Source organism: Andrena cerasifolii, unplaced genomic scaffold (genome assembly GCF_050908995.1).
Source record: "Andrena cerasifolii isolate SP2316 unplaced genomic scaffold, iyAndCera1_principal scaffold1369, whole genome shotgun sequence".
NCBI classification, from domain to species: Eukaryota; Metazoa; Arthropoda; class Insecta; order Hymenoptera; family Andrenidae; genus Andrena; species Andrena cerasifolii.
The window spans coordinates 1,919-24,720 of record NW_027486261.1 but is presented as its reverse complement, the minus strand read 5'-3'; the positions used below and the strand labels follow the sequence as shown (position 1 = coordinate 24,720).

General features: G+C 20.9%; 1 long non-coding RNA gene across 4 annotated transcripts; it reads right to left on the bottom strand.

Annotated features, from left to right (window-relative positions):
- Window positions 1-216: 216 nt before the first annotated feature.
- On the bottom strand, window positions 217-15,844 carry LOC143378226 (uncharacterized). Of its 4 annotated transcripts, none has more exons than XR_013087838.1 (3): window positions 9,092-11,266; window positions 5,626-8,709; window positions 217-393 (listed from the first exon to the last, which is right to left on the bottom strand). It is a non-coding gene; the product is annotated as an uncharacterized LOC143378226 (long non-coding RNA). The 4 variants fall into 4 exon arrangements; XR_013087840.1 differs by lacking the exon at window positions 217-393 and adding an exon at window positions 15,781-15,844 and having other exon boundaries at window positions 5,559-8,709; window positions 9,092-10,842; XR_013087839.1 differs by lacking the exon at window positions 217-393 and adding an exon at window positions 15,062-15,446 and having other exon boundaries at window positions 5,559-8,709; window positions 9,092-9,628.
- Between the last annotated feature and the right edge of the window lie 6,958 nt (window positions 15,845-22,802).

Sequence of the window (22,802 nt, the reverse complement as noted above, 5' to 3'; positions counted from 1 at the left end):
TTTATTTACTTATTTTTTCTCTATTTATTTTCCAATTTTTTCCCTATTCATTTACTTTTTTCTATTTATTTAACTCTTTCTGTCTCTAATTTATGCACCTATATTTTCTCTATTTCTTTACCTATTTTTCTCTATATATTTACCTATTTTTCTCTCTCATTTATTTACGTATTTTTTCTGTTTATTTACCTATTTTTTCCTCTAATTTATATGCCTATTTTTTTATTTACCTTTTTTATTTTGGTTTATTTACCTATTTTTCTCTATTTATACACCTATTTTTTCTCTACCTAATTTACCTATTTTTCTCTATTTATTTACCTATTTTTTCTCTATTTATTTACCTCTTTTGTTTTCTCTATTTATTTTCCTATTTTTTCTCTATATATTTACCTATTTTTCTCTCATTTATTTACCTATTTTTCTCTGTTTATTTACCTATCTTTTCCTTTAATTTATTTACCTATTGCTTTATTTACCTTTTTTTCTTTGATATATTTAGCTATTTATCTATATTTATACACCTATTTTTTCTCTAGATAATTTACCTATTTTTCTCTATTTATTTCCCTATTTTTTCTCTATTTATTTACCTCTTTTGTTTTCTCTATTTATTTACCTATTTTTTCTCTAGTTATTTACCTCTTTTTCTGTATTTATTTACCTACTTTGTTTTCTGTACTTCATTACCTATTTTTCTCTATTAATTTGACTATTTTCTTCTCTAAATTATTTACCTATTTTTGTCTATTTATTTACCTATTTCTGTATTTATTTACCTCCTTTGTATTCTCTACTTCATTACATATTTTTCACTATTTCTTTATCTATTTTTTTCTCTAATTTATTTACAAATTTTTTCTCTGTTTATTTACCTATTTTTTCCTCTAATTTATTTATCTATTTTTTTCTCTATTTATTTTCCTATTTTTTCTCTATATATTTACCTATTTTTCTCTCTCATTTATTTACGTATTTTTTCTCTGTTTATTTACCTATTTTTTCCTCTAATTTATTTACCTATTTTTTATTTACCTTTTTTTCTCTATTTATTTACCTATTGTTTCTCTAGTTATTTACCTATATTTTCTCTCATTTATTTTCCTATTTTTTCTCTGTTTATTTACCTATTTTTCCTCTAATTTATATACCTATTTTTTATTTACCTATTTTCCTTTGGTTTATTTACCTATTTTCCTCTATTTATACACCTATTTTTTCTCTACCTAATATACCTATTTATCTCTATTTATTTCCCTATTTTTTCTCTATTTATTTACCTCTTTTGTTTTCTCTATTTATTTTCCTATTTTTTCTCTATATATTTACCTATTTTTCTCTCTCATTTATTTACGTATTTTTTCTCTGTTTATTTACCTATTTTTTCCTCTAATTTATTTACCTATTTTTTATTTACCTTTTTTTCTTTGGTTTATTTACCTATTTTTCTCTATTTATTTGCCGATTTTCTTCTCTAAATTATTTACCTATTTTTGTCTATTTATTTACCTATTTTCTGTATTTATTTACCTCCTTTGTATTCTCTACTTCATTACATATTTTTCACTATTTCTTTATATATTTTTTTCTCTAATTTATTTACAAATTTTTTCTCTGTTTATTTACCTATTTTTTCCTCTAATTTATTTATCTATTTTTTTCTCTAATTTATTTACCTATTTTTTCTCTATTTATTTACCTTCTTTGTTTTCTCTATTTATTTACCTTTTTTTCCCTCTATTTATTTACCTATATTTTTTAATTAGCTTTTTTTCTCTATTTATACACCTATTTTTTCTCTACCTAATTTACCTATTTTTCTGTATTTATTTACCTATTTTTTCTCTATTTATTTACCTCTTTTGTTTTCTCTATTTATTTACCTATTTTTCTCTAGATAATTTACCTATTTTTTCTCTATTTATTTACTTATTTTTTCTCTGTTTATTTACCTATTTTTTTCTCTAATTGTAATTACCTCTTTTTTATTTACCTTTTTTTCTTTGGTTTATTTACCTATTTTTCTCTATTTATTTACCTATTTTTCTCTAGATATTTACCTATTTTTTCTCTAGATATTTACCTATTGTTTCTCTAGTTATTTACCTATTTTTCTCTATTTATTTCCCTATTTTTTCTCTATTTATTTACCTCTTTTGTTTTCTCTATTTATTTACCTATTTTTTCTCTAGTTATTTACCTCTTTTTTCTGTATTTATTTACCTACTTTGTTTTCTGTACTTCATTACCTATTTTTCTCTATTTATTTGACTATTTTCTTCTCTAAATTATTTACCTATTTTTGTCTATTTATTTACCTATTTTCTGTATTTATTTACCTCCTTTGTATTCTCTACTTCATTACATATTTTTCACTATTTCTTTATCTATTTTTTTCTCTAATTTATTTACAAATTTTTTCTCTGTTTATTTACCTATCTTTTCCTCTAATTTATTTATCTATTTTTTTCTCTAATTTATTTACCTATTTTTTCTCTATATATTTACCTATTTTTCTCTATTTATACACCTATTTTTTCTCTACCTAATATACCTATTTTTCTCTATTTATTTACTTATTTTTTCTCTATTTACTTTCCAATTTTTTCCCTATTCATTTACTTTTTTCTATTTATTTAACTCTTTCTGTCTCTAATTTATGCACCTATATTTTCTCTATTTCTTTACCTATTTTTCTCTATATATTTACCTATTTTTCTCTCTCATTTATTTACGTATTTTTTCTGTTTACTTACCTATTTTTTCCTCTAATTTATATGCCTATTTTTTTATTTACCTTTTTTCCTTTGGTTTATTTACCTATTTTTCTCTATTTATACACCTATTTTTTCTCTACCTAATTTACCTATTTTTCTCTATTTATTTAACTATTGTTTCTCTAGTTATTTACCTATATTTTCTCTCATTTATTTTCCTATTTTTTCTCTGTTTATTTACCTATTTTTTCCTCTAATTTATATGCCTATTTTTTATTTACCTTTTTTATTTTGGTTTATTTACCTATTTTCTCTATTTATACACCTATTTTTTCTCTACCTAATTTACCTATTTTTCTCTATTTATTTCCCTATTTTTTCTCTATTTATTTACCTCTTTTGTTTTCTCTATTTATTTTCCTATTTTTTCTCTATATATTTACCTATTATCTTCTCTCATTTATTTACGTATTTTTTCTCTGTTTATTTACCTATTTTTTCCTCTAATTTATTTACCTATTGCTTTATTTACCTTTTTTTCTTTGATATATTTAGCTATTTATCTATATTTATACACCTATTTTTTCTCTAGATAATTTACCTATTTTTCTCTATTTATTTCCCTATTTTTTCTCTATTTATTTACCTCTTTTGTTTTCTCTATTTATTTACCTATTTTTTCTCTAGTTATTTACCTCTTTTTTCTGTATTTATTTACCTACTTTGTTTTCTGTACTTCATTACCTATTTTTCTCTATTTATTTGACTATTTTCTTCTCTAAATTATTTACCTATTTTTGTCTATTTATTTACCTATTTTCTGTATTTATTTACCTCCTTTGTATTCTCTACTTCATTACATATTTTTCACTATTTCTTTATCTATTTTTTTCTCTAATTTATTTACAAATTTTTTCTCTGTTTATTTACCTATCTTTTCCTCCCTATCTTTTCCTCTAATTTATTTATCTATTTTTTTCTCTAATTTATTTACCTATTTTTTCTCTATATATTTACCTATTTTTCTCTATTTATACACGTATTTTTTCTCTACCTAATATACCTATTTTTTCTCTATTTATTTACTTATTTTTTTCTCTATTTATTTTCCAATTTTTTCCCTATTCATTTACTTTTTTCTATTTATTTAACTCTTTCTGTCTCTAATTTATGCACCTATATTTTCTCTATTTCTTTACCTATTTTTCTCTATATATTTACCTATTTTTCTCTCTCATTTATTTACGTATTTTTTCTGTTTATTTACCTATTTTTCCTCTAATTTATATGCCTATTTTTTTATTTACCTTTTTTATTTTGGTTTATTTACCTATTTTTCTCTATTTATACACCTATTTTTTCTCTACCTAATTTACCTATTTTTCTCTATTTATTTACCTATTTTTTCTCTATTTATTTACCTCTTTTGTTTTCTCTATTTATTTCCTATTTTTTCTCTATATATTACCTATTTTTCTCTCATTTATTTACCTATTTTTCTCTGTTTATTTACCTATCTTTTCCTTTAATTTATTTACCTATTGCTTTATTTACCTTTTTTCTTTGATATATTTAGCTATTTATCTATATTTATACACCTATTTTTTCTCTAGATAATTTACCTATTTTTCCTCTATTTATTTCCCTATTTTTTCTCTATTTATTTACCTCTTTTGTTTCTCTATTTATTACCTATTTTTTCTCTAGTTATTTACCTCTTTTTCTGTATTTATTTACCTACTTTGTTTCTGTACTTCATTACCTATTTTTCTCTATTAATTTGACTATTTCTTCTCTAAATTATTTACCTATTTTTGTCTATTTATTTACCTATTTTCTGTATTTATTTACCTCCTTTGTATTCTCTACTTCATTACATATTTTTCACTATTTCTTTATCTATTTTTTTCTCTAATTTATTTACAAATTTTTTCTCTGTTTATTTACCTATTTTTCCTCTAATTTATTTATCTATTTTTTCTCTATTTATTTTCCTATTTTTTCTCTATATATTTACCTATTTTCTCTCTCATTTATTTACGTATTTTTTCTCTGTTTATTTACCTATTTTTTCCTCTAATTTATTTACCTATTTTTTATTTACCTTTTTTTCTCTATTTATTTACCTATTGTTCTCTAGTATTTACCTATATTTTCTCTCATTTATTTTCCTATTTTTCTCTGTTTATTTACCTATTTTTTCTCTAATTTATATACCTATTTTTTATTTACCTATTTTCCTTTGGTTTATTTACCTATTTTCCTCTATTTATACACCTATTTTTTCTCTACCTAATATACCTATTTATCTCTATTTATTTCCCTATTTTTTCTCTATTTATTTACCTCTTTTGTTTTCTCTATTTATTTTCCTATTTTTCTCTATATATTTACCAATTTTTCTCTCTCATTTATTTACGTATTTTTTCTCTGTTTATTTACCTATTTTTTCCTCTAATTTATTTACCTATTTTTTATTTACCTTCTTTTTCTTTGGTTTATTACCTATTTTTCTCTAGTATTTAACTATATTTTCTCTCATTTATTTTCCTATTTTTTCTCTGTTTATTTACCTATTTTTTCCTCTAATTTATATACCTATTTTTTTATTTACCTTTTTTATTTTGGTGTATTTACCTATTTTTCTCTATTTATACACCTGTTTTTTCTCTACCTAATTTACCTATTTTTCTCTATTTATTTACTTATTTTTTCTCTATTTATTTTCCAATTTTTTCCCTCTTCATTTACTTTTTCTATTTATTTACCTCTTTCTTTCTCTAATTTATACACCTATATTTTCTCTATTTATTTACCTATTTTTCTCTATTTATTTAACTATTGTTTCTCTAGTTATTTACCTATATTTTCTCTCATTTATTTTCCTATTTTTTCTCTGTTTATTTACCTATTCTTTCCTCTAATTTATATACCTATTTTTTATTTACCTTTTTTCCTTTGGTTTATTTACCTATTTTTCTCTATTTATACACCTATTTTTTCTCTACCTAATTTACCTATTTTTCTCTATTTATTTAACTATTGTTTCTCTAGTTATTTACCTATATTTTCTCTCATTTATTTTCCTATTTTTTCTCTGTTTATTTACCTATTTTTTCCTCTAATTTATATGCCTATTTTTTATTTACCTTTTTTATTTTGGTTTATTTACCTATTTTCTCTATTTATACACCTATTTTTTCTCTACCTAATTTACCTATTTTTCTCTATTTATTTCCCTATTTTTTCTCTATTTATTTACCTCTTTTGTTTTCTCTATTTATTTTCCTATTTTTTCTCTATATATTTACCTATTATCTTCTCTCATTTATTTACGTATTTTTTCTCTGTTTATTTACCTATTTTTTCCTCTAATTTATTTACCTATTGCTTTATTTACCTTTTTTTCTTTGATATATTTAGCTATTTATCTATATTTATACACCTATTTTTTCTCTAGATAATTTACCTATTTTTCTCTATTTATTTCCCTATTTTTTCTCTATTTATTTACCTCTTTTGTTTTCTCTATTTATTTACCTATTTTTTCTCTAGTTATTTACCTCTTTTTTCTGTATTTATTTACCTACTTTGTTTTCTGTACTTCATTACCTATTTTTCTCTATTTATTTGACTATTTTCTTCTCTAAATTATTTACCTATTTTTGTCTATTTATTTACCTATTTTCTGTATTTATTTACCTCCTTTGTATTCTCTACTTCATTACATATTTTTCACTATTTCTTTATCTATTTTTTTCTCTAATTTATTTACAAATTTTTTCTCTGTTTATTTACCTATTTTTTCCTCTAATTTATTTATCTATTTTTTTCTCTAATTTATTTACCTATTTTTTCTCTATTTATTTACCTTCTTTGTTTTCTCTATTTATTTACCTTTTTTTCCCTCTATTTATTTACCTATATTTTTTAATTAGCTTTTTTTCTCTATTTATACACCTATTTTTTCTCTACCTAATTTACCTATTTTTCTGTATTTATTTACCTATTTTTTCTCTATTTATTTACCTCTTTTGTTTTCTCTATTTATTTACCTATTTTTCTCTAGATAATTTACCTATTTTTTCTCTATTTATTTACTTATTTTTTCTCTGTTTATTTACCTATTTTTTTCTCTAATTGTAATTACCTCTTTTTTATTTACCTTTTTTTCTTTGGTTTATTTACCTATTTTTCTCTATTTATTTACCTATTTTTCTCTAGATATTTACCTATTTTTTCTCTAGATATTTACCTATTGTTTCTCTAGTTATTTACCTATTTTTCTCTATTTATTTCCCTATTTTTTCTCTATTTATTTACCTCTTTTGTTTTCTCTATTTATTTACCTATTTTTTCTCTAGTTATTTACCTCTTTTTTCTGTATTTATTTACCTACTTTGTTTTCTGTACTTCATTACCTATTTTTCTCTATTTATTTGACTATTTTCTTCTCTAAATTATTTACCTATTTTTGTCTATTTATTTACCTATTTTCTGTATTTATTTACCTCCTTTGTATTCTCTACTTCATTACATATTTTTCACTATTTCTTTATCTATTTTTTTCTCTAATTTATTTACAAATTTTTTCTCTGTTTATTTACCTATCTTTTCCTCTAATTTATTTATCTATTTTTTTCTCTAATTTATTTACCTATTTTTTCTCTATATATTTACCTATTTTTCTCTATTTATACACCTATTTTTTCTCTACCTAATATACCTATTTTTCTCTATTTATTTACTTATTTTTTCTCTATTTACTTTCCAATTTTTTCCCTATTCATTTACTTTTTTCTATTTATTTAACTCTTTCTGTCTCTAATTTATGCACCTATATTTTCTCTATTTCTTTACCTATTTTTCTCTATATATTTACCTATTTTTCTCTCTCATTTATTTACGTATTTTTTCTGTTTACTTACCTATTTTTTCCTCTAATTTATATGCCTATTTTTTTATTTACCTTTTTTATTTTGGTTTATTTACCTATTTTTCTCTATTTATACACCTATTTTTCTCTACCTAATTTACCTATTTTTCTCTGTTTATTTACCTATTTTTTCCTCTAATTTATTTATCTATTTTTTTCTCTAATTTATTTACCTATTTTTTCTCTATTTATTTACCTTCTTTGTTTTCTCTATTTATTTACCTTTTTTTCCCTCTATTTATTTACCTATATTTTTTAATTAGCTATTTTTCCCTATTTATACACCTATTTTTTCTCTACCTAATTTACCTATTTTTCTGTATTTATTTACCTATTTTTTCTCTATTTATTTACCTCTTTTGTTTTCTCTATTTATTTACCTATTTTTCTCTAGATAATTTACCTATTTTTTCTCTATTTATTTACTTATTTTTTCTCTGTTTATTTACCTATTTTTTTCTCTAATTGTAATTACCTCTTTTTTATTTACCTTTTTTTCTTTGGTTTATTTACCTATTTTTCTCTATTTATTTACCTATTTTCCTCTATTTATACACCTATTTTTTCACTACCTAATATACCTATTTATCTCTATTTATTTCCCTATTTTTTCTCTATTTATTTACCTCTTTTGTTTTCTCTATTTATTTTCCTATTTTTTCTCTATATATTTACCTATTTTTCTCTCTCATTTATTTACGTATTTTTTCTCTGTTTATTTACCTATTTTTTCCTCTAATTTATTTACCTATTTTTTATTTACCTTTTTTTCTTTGGTTTATTTACCTATTTTTCTCTATTTATTTACCTATTTTTACTCTAGATATTTACCTATTTTTCTCTATTTATTTACTTATTTTTTCTCTATTTATTTTCCAATTTTTTCCCTATTCATTTACTTTTTTCTATTTATTTACCTCTTTCTTTCTCTAATTTATACACCTATATTTTCTCTATTTATTTACCTATTTTTCTCTATTTATTTAACTATTGTTTCTCTAGTTATTTACCTATATTTTCTCTCATTTATTTTCCTATTTTTCTCTGTTTATTTACCTATTTTTCCTGTAATTTATATACCTATTTTTTATTTACCTTTTTTCCTTTGGTTTATTTACCTATTTTCCTCTATTTATACACCTATTTTTTCTCTACCTAATATACCTATTTATCTGTATTTATTTCCCTATTTTTTCTCTATTTATTTACCTCTTTTGTTTTCTCTATTTATTTTCCTATTTTTCTCTATATATTTACCAATTTTTCTCTCTCATTTATTTACGTATTTTTTCTCTGTTTATTTACCTATTTTTTCCTCTAATTTATTTACCTATTTTTTATTTACCTTCTTTTTCTTTGGTTTATTTACCTATTTTTCTCTAGTTATTTAACTATATTTTCTCTCATTTATTTTCCTATTTTTTCTCTGTTTATTTACCTATTTTTTCCTCTAATTTATATACCTATTTTTTTATTTACCTTTTTTATTTTGGTTTATTTACCTATTTTTCTCTATTTATACACCTGTTTTTTCTCTACCTAATTTACCTATTTTTCTCTATTTATTTACTTATTTTTTCTCTATTTATTTTCCAATTTTTTCCCTCTTCATTTACTTTTTTCTATTTATTTACCTCTTTCTTTCTCTAATTTATACACCTATATTTTCTCTATTTATTTACCTATTTTTCTCTATTTATTTAACTATTGTTTCTCTAGTTATTTACCTATATTTTCTCTCATTTATTTTCCTATTTTTTCTCTGTTTATTTACCTATTCTTTCCTCTAATTTATATACCTATTTTTTATTTACCTTTTTTCCTTTGGTTTATTTACCTATTTTTCTCTATTTATACACCTATTTTTTCTCTACCTAATTTACCTATTTTTCTCTATTTATTTAACTATTGTTTCTCTAGTTATTTACCTATATTTTCTCTCATTTATTTTCCTATTTTTTCTCTGTTTATTTACCTATTTTTTCCTCTAATTTATATGCCTATTTTTTATTTACCTTTTTTATTTTGGTTTATTTACCTATTTTCTCTATTTATACACCTATTTTTTCTCTACCTAATTTACCTATTTTTCTCTATTTATTTCCCTATTTTTTCTCTATTTATTTACCTCTTTTGTTTTCTCTATTTATTTTCCTATTTTTTCTCTATATATTTACCTATTATCTTCTCTCATTTATTTACGTATTTTTTCTCTGTTTATTTACCTATTTTTTCCTCTAATTTATTTACCTATTGCTTTATTTACCTTTTTTTCTTTGATATATTTAGCTATTTATCTATATTTATACACCTATTTTTTCTCTAGATAATTTACCTATTTTTCTCTATTTATTTCCCTATTTTTTCTCTATTTATTTACCTCTTTTGTTTTCTCTATTTATTTACCTATTTTTTCTCTAGTTATTTACCTCTTTTTTCTGTATTTATTTACCTACTTTGTTTTCTGTACTTCATTACCTATTTTTCTCTATTTATTTGACTATTTTCTTCTCTAAATTATTTACCTATTTTTGTCTATTTATTTACCTATTTTCTGTATTTATTTACCTCCTTTGTATTCTCTACTTCATTACATATTTTTCACTATTTCTTTATCTATTTTTTTCTCTAATTTATTTACAAATTTTTTCTCTGTTTATTTACCTATCTTTTCCTCTAATTTATTTATCTATTTTTTTCTCTAATTTATTTACCTATTTTTTCTCTATATATTTACCTATTTTTCTCTATTTATACACGTATTTTTTCTCTACCTAATATACCTATTTTTCTCTATTTATTTACTTATTTTTTCTCTATTTATTTTCCAATTTTTTCCCTATTCATTTACTTTTTTCTATTTATTTAACTCTTTCTGTCTCTAATTTATGCACCTATATTTTCTCTATTTCTTTACCTATTTTTCTCTATATATTTACCTATTTTTCTCTCTCATTTATTTACGTATTTTTTCTGTTTATTTACCTATTTTTTCCTCTAATTTATATGCCTATTTTTTTATTTACCTTTTTTATTTTGGTTTATTTACCTATTTTTCTCTATTTATACACCTATTTTTTCTCTACCTAATTTACCTATTTTTCTCTATTTATTTACCTATTTTTTCTCTATTTATTTACCTCTTTTGTTTTCTCTATTTATTTTCCTATTTTTTCTCTATATATTTACCTATTTTTCTCTCATTTATTTACCTATTTTTCTCTGTTTATTTACCTATCTTTTCCTTTAATTTATTTACCTATTGCTTTATTTACCTTTTTTTCTTTGATATATTTAGCTATTTATCTATATTTATACACCTATTTTTTCTCTAGATAATTTACCTATTTTTCTCTATTTATTTCCCTATTTTTTCTCTATTTATTTACCTCTTTTGTTTTCTCTATTTATTTACCTATTTTTTCTCTAGTTATTTACCTCTTTTTCTGTATTTATTTACCTACTTTGTTTTCTGTACTTCATTACCTATTTTTCTCTATTAATTTGACTATTTTCTTCTCTAAATTATTTACCTATTTTTGTCTATTTATTTACCTATTTTCTGTATTTATTTACCTCCTTTGTATTCTCTACTTCATTACATATTTTTCACTATTTCTTTATCTATTTTTTTCTCTAATTTATTTATTACAAATTTTCTCTGTTTATTACCTATTTTTTCCTCTAATTTATTTATCTATTTTTTTCTCTATTATTTTCCTATTTTTTCTCTATATATTTACCTATTTTTCTCTCTCATTTATTTACGTATTTTTTCTCTGTTTATTTACTATTTTTTCCTCTAATTTATTTACCTATTTTTTATTTACCTTTTTTTCTCTATTTATTTACCTAATTGTTTCTCTAGTTATTTACCTATATTTTCTCTCATTTATTTCCTATTTTTTCTCTGTTTATTTACCTATTTTTCCTCTAATTTATATACCTATTTTTTATTTACCTATTTTCCTTTGGTTTATTTACCTATTTTCCTCTATTTATACACCTATTTTTTCTCTACCTAATATACCTATTTATCTCTATTTATTTCCCTATTTTTTTCTCTATTTATTTACCTCTTTTGTTTTCTCTATTTATTTTCCTATTTTTTCTCTATATATTTACCTATTTTTCTCTCTCATTTATTTACGTATTTTTTCTCTGTTTATTTACCTATTTTTTCCTCTAATTTATTTACCTATTTTTTATTTACCTTTTTTTTCTTTGGTTTATTTACCTATTTTTCTCTATTTATTTGCCGATTTTCTTCTCTAAATTATTTACCTATTTTTGTCTATTTATTTACCTATTTTCTGTATTTATTTACCTCCTTTGTATTCTCTACTTCATTACATATTTTTCACTATTTCTTTATATATTTTTTTCTCTAATTTATTTACAAATTTTTTCTCTGTTTATTTACCTATTTTTTCCTCTAATTTATTTATCTATTTTTTTCTCTAATTTATTTACCTATTTTTTCTCTATTTATTTACCTTCTTTGTTTTCTCTATTTATTTACCTTTTTTTCCCTCTATTTATTTACCTATATTTTTTAATTAGCTTTTTTTCTCTATTTATACACCTATTTTTTCTCTACCTAATTTACCTATTTTTCTGTATTTATTTACCTATTTTTTCTCTATTTATTTACCTCTTTTGTTTTCTCTATTTATTTACCTATTTTTCTCTAGATAATTTACCTATTTTTTCTCTATTTATTTACTTATTTTTTCTCTGTTTATTTACCTATTTTTTTCTCTAATTGTAATTACCTCTTTTTTATTTACCTTTTTTTCTTTGGTTTATTTACCTATTTTTCTCTATTTATTTACCTATTTTTCTCTAGATATTTACCTATTTTTTCTCTAGATATTTACCTATTGTTTCTCTAGTTATTTACCTATATTTTCTCTCATTTATTTTCCTATTTTTTCTCTGTTTATTTACCTATTTTTTCCTCTAATTTATATGCCTATTTTTTTATTTACCTTTTTTATTTTGGTTTATTTACCTATTTTCTCTATTTATACACCTATTTTTTCTCTACCTAATTTACCTATTTTTCTCTATTTATTTCCCTATTTTTTCTCTATTTATTTACCTCTTTTGTTTTCTCTATTTATTTTCCTATTTTTTCTCTATATATTTACCTATTATCTTCTCTCATTTATTTACGTATTTTTTCTCTGTTTATTTACCTATTTTTTCCTCTAATTTATTTACCTATTGCTTTATTTACCTTTTTTTCTTTGATATATTTAGCTATTTATCTATATTTATACACCTAATTTTTCTCTAGATAATTTACCTATTTTTCTCTATTTATTTCCCTATTTTTTCTCTATTTATTTACCTCTTTTGTTTTCTCTATTTATTTACCTATTTTTTCTCTAGTTATTTACCTCTTTTTTCTGTATTTATTTACCTACTTTGTTTTCTGTACTTCATTACCTATTTTTCTCTATTTATTTGACTATTTTCTTCTCTAAATTATTTACCTATTTTTGTCTATTTATTTACCTATTTTCTGTATTTATTTACCTCCTTTGTATTCTCTACTTCATTACATATTTTTCACTATTTCTTTATCTATTTTTTTCTCTAATTTATTTACAAATTTTTTCTCTGTTTATTTACCTATCTTTTCCTCTAATTTATTTATCTATTTTTTTCTCTAATTTATTTACCTATTTTTTCTCTATATATTTACCTATTTTCTCTATTTATACACCTATTTTTTCTCTACCTAATATACCTATTTTTCTCTATTTATTTACTTATTTTTTCTCTATTTATTTTCCAATTTTTTCCCTATTCATTTACTTTTTTCTATTTATTTAACTCTTTCTGTCTCTAATTTATGCACCTATATTTTCTCTATTTCTTTACCTATTTTTCTCTATATATTTACCTATTTTTCTCTCTCATTTATTTACGTATTTTTTCTGTTTACTTACCTATTTTTTCCTCTAATTTATATGCCTATTTTTTTATTTACCTTTTTTATTTTGGTTTATTTACCTATTTTTCTCTATTTATACACCTATTTTTCTCTACCTAATTTACCTATTTTTCTCTGTTTATTTACCTATTTTTTCCTCTAATTTATTTATCTATTTTTTTTCTCTAATTTATTTACCTATTTTTTCTCTATTTATTTACCTTCTTTGTTTTCTCTATTTATTTACCTTTTTTTCCCTCTATTTATTTACCTATATTTTTAATTAGCTATTTTTCCCTATTTATACACCTATTTTTTCTCTACCTAATTTACCTATTTTTCTGTATTTATTTACCTATTTTTTCTCTATTTATTTACCTCTTTTGTTTTCTCTATTTATTTACCTATTTTTCTCTAGATAATTTACCTATTTTTTCTCTATTTATTTACTTATTTTTTCTCTGTTTATTTACCTCTTTTGTTTTCTCTATTTATTTTCCTATTTTTTCTCTATATATTTACCTATTTTTCTCTCTCATTTATTTACGTATTTTTTCTCTGTTTATTTACCTATTTTTTCCTCTAATTTATTTACCTATTTTTTATTTACCTTTTTTTCTTTGGTTTATTTACCTATTTTTCTCTATTTATTTACCTATTTTTACTCTAGATATTTACCTATTTTTCTCTATTTATTTACTTATTTTTTCTCTATTTATTTTCCAATTTTTTCCCTATTCATTTACTTTTTTCTATTTATTTACCTCTTTCTTTCTCTAATTTATACACCTATATTTTCTCTATTTATTTACCTATTGTTTCTCTAGTTATTTACCTATATTTTCCCTCATTTATTTTCCTATTTTTTCTCTGTTTATTTACCTATTTTTCCTCTAATTTATATACCTATTTTTTATTTACCTTTTTTCTTTGGTTTATTTACCTATTTTTCTCTATTTATACACCTATTTTTTCTCTACCTAATTTACCTATTTTTCTGTATTTATTTACCTATTTTTTCTCTATTTATTTACCTCTTTTGTTTTCTCTATTTATTTACCTATTGTTTCTCTAGTTATTTACCTATATTTTCTCTCATTTATTTTCCTATTTTTTCTCTGTTTATTTACCTATTTTTTCCTCTAATTTATTTACCTATTTTTTATTTACCTTTTTTTCTTTGGTTTATTTACCTATTTTTCTCTAGTTATTTAACTATATTTTCTCTAGATATTTACCTATTTTTTCTCTATTCATTTACTTATTTTTTCTCTATTTATTTTCCAATTTTTTCCCTCTTCATTTACTTTTTTCTATTTATTTACCTCTTTCTTTCTCTAATTTATACACCTATATTTTCTCTATTTATTTACCTATTTTTCTCTATTTATTTAACTATTGTTTCTCTAGTTATTTACCTATATTTTCTCTCATTTATTTTCCTATTTTTCTCTGTTTATTTACCTATTTTTCCTCTAATTTATATACCTATTTTTTATTTACCTTTTTTCCTTTGGTTTATTTACCTATTTTCCTCTATTTATACACCTATTTTTTCTCTACCTAATATACCTATTTATCTCTATTTATTTCCCTATTTTTTCTCTATTTATTTACCTCTTTTGTTTTCTCTATTTATTTTCCTATTTTTCTCTATATATTTACCAATTTTTCTCTCTCATTTATTTACGTATTTTTTCTCTGTTTATTTACCTATTTTTTCCTCTAATTTATTTACCTATTTTTTATTTACCTTCTTTTTCTTTGGTTTATTTACCTATTTTTCTCTAGTTATTTAACTATATTTTCTCTCATTTATTTTCCTATTTTTTCTCTGTTTATTTACCTATTTTTTTCCTCTAATTTATATACCTATTTTTTTATTTACCTTTTTTATTTTGGTTTATTTACCTATTTTTCTCTATTTATACACCTGTTTTTTCTCTACCTAATTTACCTATTTTTCTCTATTTATTTACTTATTTTTTCTCTATTTATTTTCCAATTTTTTCCCTCTTCATTTACTTTTTTCTATTTATTTACCTCTTTCTTTCTCTAATTTATACACCTATATTTTCTCTATTTATTTACCTATTTTTCTCTATTTATTTAACTATTGTTTCTCTAGTTATTTACCTATATTTTCTCTCATTTATTTTCCTATTTTTTCTCTGTTTATTTACCTATTCTTTCCTCTAATTTATATACCTATTTTTTATTTACCTTTTTTCCTTTGGTTTATTTACCTATTTTTTCTCTATTTATACACCTATTTTTTCTCTACCTAATTTACCTATTTTTCTCTATTTATTTAACTATTGTTTCTCTAGTTATTTACCTATATTTTCTCTCATTTATTTTCCTATTTTTTCTCTGTTTATTTACCTATTTTTTCCTCTAATTTATATGCCTATTTTTTATTTACCTTTTTTATTTTGGTTTATTTACCTATTTTCTCTATTTATACACCTATTTTTTCTCTACCTAATTTACCTATTTTTCTCTATTTATTTCCCTATTTTTTCTCTATTTATTTACCTCTTTTGTTTTCTCTATTTATTTTCCTATTTTTTCTCTATATATTTACCTATTATCTTCTCTCATTTATTTACGTATTTTTTCTCTGTTTATTTACCTATTTTTTCCTCTAATTTATTTACCTATTGCTTTATTTACCTTTTTTTCTTTGATATATTTAGCTATTTATCTATATTTATACACCTATTTTTTCTCTAGATAATTTACCTATTTTTCTCTATTTATTTCCCTATTTTTTCTCTATTTATTTACCTCTTTTGTTTTCTCTATTTATTTACCTATTTTTTCTCTAGTTATTTACCTCTTTTTTCTGTATTTATTTACCTACTTTGTTTTCTGTACTTCATTACCTATTTTTCTCTATTTATTTGACTATTTTCTTCTCTAAATTATTTACCTATTTTTGTCTATTTATTTACCTATTTTCTGTATTTATTTACCTCCTTTGTATTCTCTACTTCATTACATATTTTTCACTATTTCTTTATCTATTTTTTTCTCTAATTTATTTACAAATTTTTTCTCTGTTTATTTACCTATCTTTTCCTCTAATTTATTTATCTATTTTTTCTCTAATTTATTTACCTATTTTTTCTCTATATATTTACCTATTTTTCTCTATTTATACACGTATTTTTTCTCTACCTAATATACCTATTTTTCTCTATTTATTTACTTATTTTTTCTCTATTTATTTTCCAATTTTTTCCCTATTCATTTACTTTTTTCTATTTATTTAACTCTTTCTGTCTCTAATTTATGCACCTATATTTTCTCTATTTCTTTACCTATTTTTCTCTATATATTTACCTATTTTTCTCTCTCATTTATTTACGTATTTTTTTCTGTTTATTTACCTATTTTTTCCTCTAATTTATATGCCTATTTTTTTATTTACCTTTTTTATTTTGGTTTATTTACCTATTTTTCTCTATTTATACACCTATTTTTTCTCTACCTAATTTACCTATTTTTCTCTATTTATTTACCTATTTTTTCTCTATTTATTTACCTCTTTTGTTTCTCTATTTATTTTCCTATTTTTTCTCTATATATTTACCTATTTTTCTCTCATTTATTTACCTATTTTTCTCTGTTTATTTACCTATCTTTTCCTTTAATTTATTTACCTATTGTTTATTTACCTTTTTTTCTTTGATATATTTAGCTATTTATCTATATTTATACACCTATTTTTTCTCTAGATAATTTACCTATTTTTCTCTATTTATTTCCCTATTTTTTCTCTATTTATTTACCTGTTTTGTTTTCTCTATTTATTTACCTATTTTTTCTCTAGTTATTTACCTCTTTTTCTGTATTTATTTACCTACTTTGTTTTCTGTACTTCATTACCTATTTTTCTCTATTTATTTGACTATTTTCTTCTCTAAATTATTTACCTATTTTTGTCTATTTATTTACCTATTTTCTGTATTTATTTACCTCCTTTGTATTCTCTACTTCATTACATATTTTTCACTATTTCTTTATCTATTTTTTTCTCTAATTTATTTACAAATTTTTTCTCTGTTTATTTACCTATTTTTTCCTCTAATTTATTTATCTATTTTTTTCTCTATTTATTTTCCTATTTTTTCTCTATATATTTACCTATTTTTCTCTCTCATTTATTTACGTATTTTTTCTCTGTTTATTTACCTATTTTTTCCTCTAATTTATTTACCTATTTTTTATTTACCTTTTTTTCTCTATTTATTTACCTATTGTTTCTCTAGTTATTTACCTATATTTTCTCTCATTTATTTTCCTATTTTTTCTCTGTTTATTTACCTATTTTTCCTCTAATTTATATACCTATTTTTTATTTACCTATTTTCCTTTGGTTTATTTACCTATTTTCCTCTATTTATACACCTATTTTTTCTCTACCTAATATACCTATTTATCTCTATTTATTTCCCTATTTTTTCTCTATTTATTTACCTCTTTTGTTTTCTCTATTTATTTTCCTATTTTTTCTCTATATATTTACCTATTTTTCTCTCTCATTTATTTACGTATTTTTTCTCTGTTTATTTACCTATTTTTTCCTCTAATTTATTTACCTATTTTTTATTTACCTTTTTTCTTTGGTTTATTTACCTATTTTTCTCTATTTATTTACCTATTTTTACTCAAGATATTTACCTATTTTTCTCTATTTATTTACTTATTTTTCTCTATTTATTTTCCAATTTTTTCCCTATTCATTTACTTTTTTCTATTTATTTACCTCTTTCTTTCTCTAATTTATACACCTATATTTTCTCTATTTATTTACCTATTGTTTCTCTAGTTATTTACCTATATTTTCCCTCATTTATTTTCCTATTTTTTCTCTGTTTATTTACCTATTTTTCCTCTAATTTATATACCTATTTTTTATTTACCTTTTTTCCTTTGGTTTATTTACCTATTTTTCTCTATTTATACACCTATTTTTTCTCTACCTAATTTACCTATTTTTCTGTATTTATTTACCTATTTTTTCTCTATTTATTTACCTCTTTTGTTTTCTCTATTTATTTACCTATTGTTTCTCTAGTTATTTACCTATATTTTCTCTCATTTATTTTCCTATTTTTTCTCTGTTTATTTACCTATTTTTTCCTCTAATTTATTTACCTATTTTTTATTTACCTTTTTTTCTTTGGTTTATTTACCTATTTTTCTCTAGTTATTTAACTATATTTTCTCTAGATATTTACCTATTTTTTCTCTATTCATTTACTTATTTTTTCTCTATTTATTTTCCAATTTTTTCCCTCTTCATTTACTTTTTTCTATTTATTTACCTCTTTCTTTCTCTAATTTATACACCTATATTTTCTCTATTTATTTACCTATTTTTCTCTATTTATTTAACTATTGTTTCTCTAGTTATTTACCTATATTTTCTCTCATTTATTTTCCTATTTTTCTCTGTTTATTTACCTATTTTTCCTCTAATTTATATACCTATTTTTTATTTACCTTTTTTCCTTTGGTTTATTTACCTATTTTCCTCTATTTATACACCTATTTTTTCTCTACCTAATATACCTATTTATCTCTATTTATTTCCCTATTTTTTCTCTATTTATTTACCTCTTTTGTTTTCTCTATTTATTTTCCTATTTTTTCTCTATATATTTACCTATTTTTCTCTCTCATTTATTTACGTATTTTTTCTCTGTTTATTTACCTATTTTTTCCTCTAATTTATTTACCTATTTTTTATTTACCTTCTTTTTCTTTGGTTTATTTACCTATTTTTCTCTAGTTATTTAACTATATTTTCTCTCATTTATTTTCCTATTTTTTCTCTGTTTATTTACCTATTTTTTCCTCTAATTTATATACCTATTTTTTTATTTACCTTTTTTATTTTGGTTTATTTACCTATTTTTCTCTATTTATACACCTGTTTTTTCTCTACCTAATTTACCTATTTTTCTCTATTTATTTACTTATTTTTTCTCTATTTATTTTCCAATTTTTTCCCTCTTCATTTACTTTTTTCTATTTATTTACCTCTTTCTTTCTCTAATTTATACACCTATATTTTCTCTATTTATTTACCTATTTTTCTCTATTTATTTAACTATTGTTTCTCTAGTTATTTACCTATATTTTCTCTCATTTATTTTCCTATTTTTTCTCTGTTTATTTACCTATTCTTTCCTCTAATTTATATACCTATTTTTTATTTACCTTTTTTCCTTTGGTTTATTTACCTATTTTTCTCTATTTATACACCTATTTTTTCTCTACCTAATTTACCTATTTTTCTGTATTTATTTACCTATTTTTCTCTATTTATTTACCTCTTTTGTTTTCTCTATTTATTTACCTATTGTTTCTCTAGTTATTTACCTATATTTTCTCTATTTATTTTCCAATTTTTTCCCTATTCATTTACTTTTTTCTATCTATTTACCTCTTTTGTTTTCTCTATTTATTTTCCTATTTTTTCTCTATATATTTACCTATTTTTCTCTCTCATTTATTTACGTATTTTTTCTCTGTTTATTTACATATTTTTTCCTATAATTTATTTACCTATTTTTTTATTTACCTTTTTTTCTTTGGTTTATTTACCTATTTTTCTCTATTTATTTACCTATTTTTTCTGTAGTTATTTACCTCTTTTTTCTGTATTTATTTACCTACTCCGTTTTCTGTACTTCATTACCTATTTTTCTCTATTTATTTGCCGATTTTCTTCTCTAAATTATTTACCTATTTTTGTCTATTTATTTACCTATTTTCTGTATTTATTTACCTCCTTTGTATTCTCTACTTCATTACATATTTTTCACTATTTCTTTATATATTTTTTTCTCTAATTTATTTACAAATTTTTTCTCTGTTTATTTACCTATTTTTTCCTCTAATTTATTTATCTATTTTTTTCTCTAATTTATTTACCTATTTTTTCTCTATTTATTTACCTTCTTTGTTTTCTCTATTTATTTACCTTTTTTTCCCTCTATTTATTTACCTATATTTTTTAATTAGCTATTTTTCTCTATTTATACACCTATTTTTTCTCTACCTAATTTACCTATTTTTCTGTATTTATTTACCTATTTTTTCTCTATTTATTTACCTCTTTTGTTTTCTCTATTTATTTACCTATTTTTCTCTAGATAATTTACCTATTTTTTCTCTATTTATTTACTTATTTTTTCTCTGTTTATTTACCTATTTTTTTCTCTAATTGTAATTACCTCTTTTTTATTTACCTTTTTTTCTTTGGTTTATTTACCTATTTTTCTCTATTTATTTACCTATTTTTCTCTAGATATTTACCTATTTTTTCTCTAGATATTTACCTATTGTTTCTCTAGTTATTTACCTATATTTTCTCTCATTTATTTTCCTATTTTTCTCTGTTTATTTACCTATTTTTTCCTCTAATTTATATGCCTATTTTTTATTTACCTTTTTTATTTTGGTTAATTTACCTATTTTCTCTATTTATACACCTATTTTTTCTCTACCTAATTTACCTATTTTTCTCTATTTATTTCCCTATTTTTTCTCTATTTATTTACCTCTTTTGTTTTCTCTATTTATTTTCCTATTTTTTCTCTATATATTTACCTATTATCTTCTCTCATTTATTTACGTATTTTTTCTCTGTTTATTTACCTATTTTTTCCTCTAATTTATTTACCTATTGCTTTATTTACCTTTTTTTCTTTGATATATTTAGCTATTTATCTATATTTATACACCTATTTTTTCTCTAGATAATTTACCTATTTTTCTCTATTTATTTCCCTATTTTTTCTCTATTTATTTACCTCTTTTGTTTTCTCTATTTATTTACCTATTTTTTCTCTAGTTATTTACCTCTTTTTTCTGTATTTATTTACCTACTTTGTTTTCTGTACTTCATTACCTATTTTTCTCTATTTATTTGACTATTTTCTTCTCTAAATTATTTACCTATTTTTGTCTATTTATTTACCTATTTTCTGTATTTATTTACCTCCTTTGTATTCTCTACTTCATTACATATTTTTCACTATTTCTTTATCTATTTTTTTCTCTAATTTATTTACAAATTTTTTCTCTGTTTATTTACCTATCTTTTCCTCTAATTTATTTATCTATTTTTTTCTCTAATTTATTTACCTATTTTTTCTCTATATATTTACCTATTTTTCTCCATTTATACACCTATTTTTTCTCTACCTAATTTACCTATTTTTCTCTGTTTATTTACCTATTTTTTCCTCTAATTTATTTATCTATTTTTTTCTCTAATTTATTTACCTATTTTTTCTCTATTTATTTACCTTCTTTGTTTTCTCTATTTATTTACCTTTTTTTCCCTCTATTTATTTACCTATATTTTTTAATTAGCTATTTTTCCCTATTTATACACCTATTTTTTCTCTACCTAATTTACCTATTTTTCTGTATTTATTTACCTATTTTTTCTCTATTTATTTACCTCTTTTGTTTTCTCTATTTATTTACCTATTTTTCTCTAGATAATTTACCTATTTTTTCTCTATTTATTTACTTATTTTTTCTCTGTTTATTTACCTATTTTTTTCTCTAATTGTAATTACCTCTTTTTTATTTACCTTTTTTTCTTTGGTTTATTTACCTATTTTTCTCTATTTATTTACCTATTTTTCTCTAGATATTTACCTATTTTTTCTCTAGATATTTACCTATTGTTTCTCTAGTTATTTACCTATATTTTCTCTCATTTATTTTCCTATTTTTTCTCTGTTTATTTACCTATTTTTTCTTCTAATTTATATGCCTATTTTTTTATTTACCTTTTTTATTTTGGTTTATTTACCTATTTTCTCTATTTATACACCTATTTTTTCTCTACCTAATTTACCTATTTTTCTCTATTTATTTCCCTATTTTTTCTCTATTTATTTACCTCTTTTGTTTTCTCTATTTATTTTCCTATTTTTTCTCTATATATTTACCTATTATCTTCTCTCATTTATTTACGTATTTTTTCTCTGTTTATTTACCTATTTTTTCCTCTAATTTATTTACCTATTGCTTTATTTACCTTTTTTTCTTTGATATATTTAGCTATTTATCTATATTTATACACCTATTTTTTCTCTAGATAATTTACCTATTTTTCTCTATTTATTTCCCTATTTTTTCTCTATTTATTTACCTCTTTTGTTTTCTC